Source organism: Siniperca chuatsi, linkage group LG24 (assembly GCF_020085105.1).
Source record: "Siniperca chuatsi isolate FFG_IHB_CAS linkage group LG24, ASM2008510v1, whole genome shotgun sequence".
Lineage (NCBI taxonomy): Eukaryota > Metazoa > Chordata > Actinopteri > Centrarchiformes > Sinipercidae > Siniperca > Siniperca chuatsi.
In genome coordinates this window covers 5,210,140-5,215,012 of record NC_058065.1, presented here as the reverse complement: position 1 = coordinate 5,215,012, position 4,873 = coordinate 5,210,140, and the positions used below count along the sequence as shown (strand labels likewise).

Here is a 4,873-nt window from a genome sequence, read left to right as displayed (position 1 = left end):
GACTGTGTGAGTGAGTCTCAGGTTATAAATAATGCATGAGCTGATAGAGAAAAATCTAAATTTTTTAGAACATGTCTTTGTACCTTGATTCTCCTAAAAATTCCACCTGTTTCATCAGATTTTGTGTTGTGAGTGGAAATGTGCACATCCTGGGTGCAGAACTGTCACTCAAGCCAAGAGAAAAATATTTTTCCAAGTTGTTGTGGTTTAGATTATTATTCTTTAACAAAGCTTCACAAGTGTAACGTGCTTGTGTTATATATAGAAGTGAAGAAGAAGAAGTGGACTGCAGACTTTCTGGATTTTTCTTTCAAATATATTTTGAGCTGTGCGGAGGATAATTAATGGAGCAGATTAATCAAATGATTAATCCACAGACTTTAGAGTTAACTAGGAAGAATCAGTTTCACATTTTGTTGAGCTGAATCATAAGTGAATAGATATATAGGCTTCAGGGATATAAATAGGACTGTTGTCTTGCTCTTAGCCTACATAATACATCTTTTTCACAGCAGATCTTTTGACATGTGAGAGCAGGAAAAGCACAGGCTTACTGGACTGGGACACTTAATGATAAACCATCGTTAATCTTATTAATTACACCTGTGCTGTTCCTGCTAAGCCAAGCCAAAAGGTCTATTAAGACATTAGAAACATGGCTGTTCACACGCACCTCATATTCAGGTAAGTGTTACAGGATCATTTGTTTATGTGACAGTTTGCTTTTCTTTTCCTTATATGATAATTAAATCAGTACATAACATTTCACTAAGAGAGAAATGTCATCAGAGCCACATAAACTGCTATAATTCAAACTTCAGTTAGACCGACTAGTGAGGAATCCAAGACCTCTTATAGGCCCGTTGAATGTCCTTAAGGTCTCATGTGGCTCGTTAGCCCACCTGGTTGTCATGTGAGAGTCGTTAGAATCACGTGTCCAGGTGGGAATGGGTGTTAGACTGTCAGGGAAGCGATGGCAGTACAGCACAGTCAATCGCTGATAAAGGCTGAGGTATGCTTGAAACGAACCTATTCTTACGTCGTGTTGTCCGAACACATCTGAAAAGTGTTTATAGCTGTTCCAAACGAACACACAGCAATAATCATTCGTGCGATAATCATTCAAATGGGGATAATAGTGCACATTCCTCAAAGGCTTTGCACTCCTTTTAACATATAAAAAGTGATGGAAGCGGTTAAAAAAAGAGATTGAGAAAGAATGCTTCCTACTTTCAAACCTCGGAAATCACTGCGTGGAGTTGGCATGATTTGTCAGTTTCGGAAAGTTACAAATACTGACACCTTTAGCCCTTTTGTGTTGAGCCATGCACTTGTTCAGCAACTGTTTTGTCTCTGCATTGTAGGTCTTTGTATTCCTTCTATATCTACCAGATTGCAAAGACTACATTGCTCTGCTTCTGTTTAGGTTAGGCAGCTTGTGTTTTAGTGGGTGGGGGGGTGAAGAGTAAATATTGTTTTTTAGGATGAGAGGCAAAACATCTTTAAGATGCTACAGTGAAATCCAGTCTTTGACTCAACACTTTTAGATATCCAATGGTGTGGATGACAGAATCGGCAGACATGATTTTTCTGTTGGTCTGTTGCTACAGTTATATATTTTATTCATGGATTTGCCTCACAAATCTTATAAAATAATCAGTTTTTTTGCTTTTACATTTAATCTCATCTGCACAGATTATCGATTGAATCTCCTTTTTCAGTGTTATTATCTTTTATCACTGCATTTGTCACAGTGCAAACACATTTAAACTTAAGCTTAATAGGTTGTCAATGTATTTTACAGCACTGTTATGTGGGCACACAGCACCCTGGGGAGGGACTTTGCTTGCTCAGCTATGCATCCGTAATCTTGCCAAATTAAAGGCTAATACATTCAAGCCACCTTCCCAGCCTGCAGCTGAGCGCATCTTTAGGCCGAAATACCCACAGACACAGTCCGTTGGTCTCAGAACAATGCAGAGACATTCAAAAATGCCCTCTGACAGACAATGAGAAGGTGTTAGCTTCACTTATTTATTTATTTAGCTTTGAGCATATTTAAGAGAGAGGAAAAACACACAATTGTCAAAAATCTGTGGTCCGTGCCCTTGACTTTGAAACTCCTCAAAAGCACGAGCATGCAAATCCTATGACAACTAGACAAGTCAGAGGATCAAGTCAAGTTTCCAACCTTTTTCTTGAATTTTATCTCTCACATACAAATGTCAAGTTTCTAGTCATTTCCTGGTGTGCACAGGTAAGTTTGCAGTTCAGTTCAAGTCAGGACACAATCTGCTGCTCTCCTGCAGAGAAGTGTCAGCTGTTTGTAACGGGTGAAGAAAGAGGAAAGAGCTGTGTAGTTTGTTTCCTTCTAACTAAACTACAAAAAACAAATACTAAAGTAACAGATTTGTATTGTATGTTATCTTGTCATGATGGTACTACCCAGAGGAGGGCAATATGTTTTCCTGACTTATAGGTTTGGAAAAGGCTTTTATAAGAAAAGCCATAGAGACCCTAACAGTGGCACAAAGTAATGTCAGCTCATTTAAACATTTGCACATATGACACACTGCCGGGAGCTTGGAAACCCCTGAATGATTTTTCGGCTATTCTGCTAAGACAATCTCTCTACAAGAACTGTAGAGGAAAATATTAAGTGTATTTACAATAGCCTAGAGGGATTAAACATTTCACCCTGCAAAGATACACTTAGCTGTGATATAGTTGTTTTTAACTTTTATTTTACAGATATAAACGAGCTCTTTGTTCTGTGCTCCTCAGTTCAAGGGCTGCAGCAGCTTCTGATAAATGACCTCCCCAGCCACTGGTTATAATGGGTTGAGGAGGGCACTGACTGGTTCAAGTCTGTTATCTTCTTTGTGCTGAATATTAATGGAACAGTGCTTCAAAAACCAAGAGTAAACTTGAGAAACAAATTCTCTGAAGCAAACAAAACTTTGTGTATAGGTTTTTAAGTTTGCAGTAAAATTGGCTAGAAAATGTGTTTTTACCATGAACAGCTAGTTATAAATCAGAGCTATTCCATCATTTTAGAGTTTAATGCTCTGACGGGACCAATATTTTTTAGTAAATAGGAGCCAATCAGGACTGAGTCCAGTTGTGAGGTTTCTTGGACTTTAGCAAATTTAGCTTAATAGCTTTATACAACCACAAATTAAATCAAGTTAAACAACTTTAACTATGTGAGTGGTCCCCATTCTTGGGGTCTGTACCCCACATAGGGTCCCAAGAAGAACCCTTATTAAAGGGATAAGAAAGAGAAATGTTGTTTTATAATTGTTAAACATTGTTCATTTTTACCTATTGTTAAACACCCCAGATGGGACTTGAACCCACAATTCCTGGCTTAGGAGGCCAGTGCCTTATCCATTAGGCCACTGGGGCTATGATGCACAGAAATTTCCAGATGAAAAATCACTGTTATAACAGCAGATTAATGTCCATGGTCTGGGAACGAGATGTTCATTACTCACATAAGTGTTTGGGTGTCCAAATACTTTTGGCCATAGTGTATCTCATTCTTTCTTTCTCCCTCTTGTCACAGACACACACACACACACATACATTTAAAAACGGAATCTCAGAGGATGCATCCTGAATCAAAAGACATGACAGAGTGCAGAATTCATTAGTGCATTTGTTTTTTTATCTGACACTGCCTCATCTCTTTCACACAAACACACTTCAAATGCTTCATATTTTTGAGAATTCATCCTGAACTGAGCGGCCCTCTCTCAGCTTGTTCATCCACCAACCCCTGCGCAACACAGTGATAGTAAATGATCCTCTCTCCCATTCTCTCCTCCTCTCTAAACCGAAACACTGCATCTTCCTCCTAGACTGCATCCTAAATTAAAAGACCTCTCACCGGGAATCTCTCAACTTTTTGTCGCAATTTCGCCTTTCATTATTTGTGTTTCCTTTTTAATCTCTTTCTGCTTCCTAACTGCCTTACTCATATGTTAACACATTATTACACTGAAATGTGCTGAGAGAATGCATTCTGAATGGTGTAGTGGCAATTTCTGCGGAATAAAGAAACACTCAAGGCAATCACTTGTCTTTCTGTAGGTTTACTTCAAGCGTCTGCAGACGGACTGACAGCAGCAAAACATACATCAGTATAGTCTGCTCTGAGTACAGAGGGAAAGGAGCATCAGTTAGCCTATTTATCCAGTCTTCAGGGTCAGGCTCCTCAACCCAGGTGTCCCTGAAGTCTGGACATAACAGTCACTAGGATGTTTTGTAGTTCCATGTCATTATTATGAGTTTACTGTTCTCATCACGCAGTCCAAACAATCATACACAGTATTGACGTCAAACAATTATGTATAGCATCTGTATGTTATTATATCAGAGAGTCCGTTTGTTCTTGTCATTACAATGGAAAGATAGATGTAGACCTGAATAGGAAAAGATATGTGGTGACAGACACTCATTCACTCACAATCTTCGTTTTCGAGGATGCATCCTAAATTCGAGGCCTGTCTCATTAGCATGCACTCCCTGGGCAGTTATGGAGAACAGACGGTCACCATGACACATTATGTGCCCCATGAATATCCTAACAACAGGAGTTTGTATTCATTGCAAGGTTTTGTTTGTTTCTCCAGTCATGTGTCATTATGTGTTCAGCCCATTGTTGTCCGTCTTCAGAAACACGTTCAGCAAAAATGAATGTCTCCAGAAAGCCGAGCAACATCTGTGTATGTCTGTTTGTGTCAAATGTTTGAAAGGGAAAAGTTGTGGGGAAAGACATCAAACTTCAACTTGTTCAATCTTTGTAAGAATTAGCAGAAATGCAAAAGAAAAAAAAAGTACTGTGAAAAATGTATCTCACTACCTCATA

At 38.9% G+C, this 4,873-nt stretch overlaps 1 non-coding gene across 1 annotated transcript; it reads right to left on the bottom strand.

Annotated features, from left to right (window-relative positions):
- Positions 1-3,335: 3,335 nt before the first annotated feature.
- trnar-ccu lies at positions 3,336-3,408 on the bottom strand. The gene has a single exon. It is a non-coding gene; the product is annotated as a tRNA-Arg (tRNA).
- Positions 3,409-4,873: the final 1,465 nt, after the last annotated feature.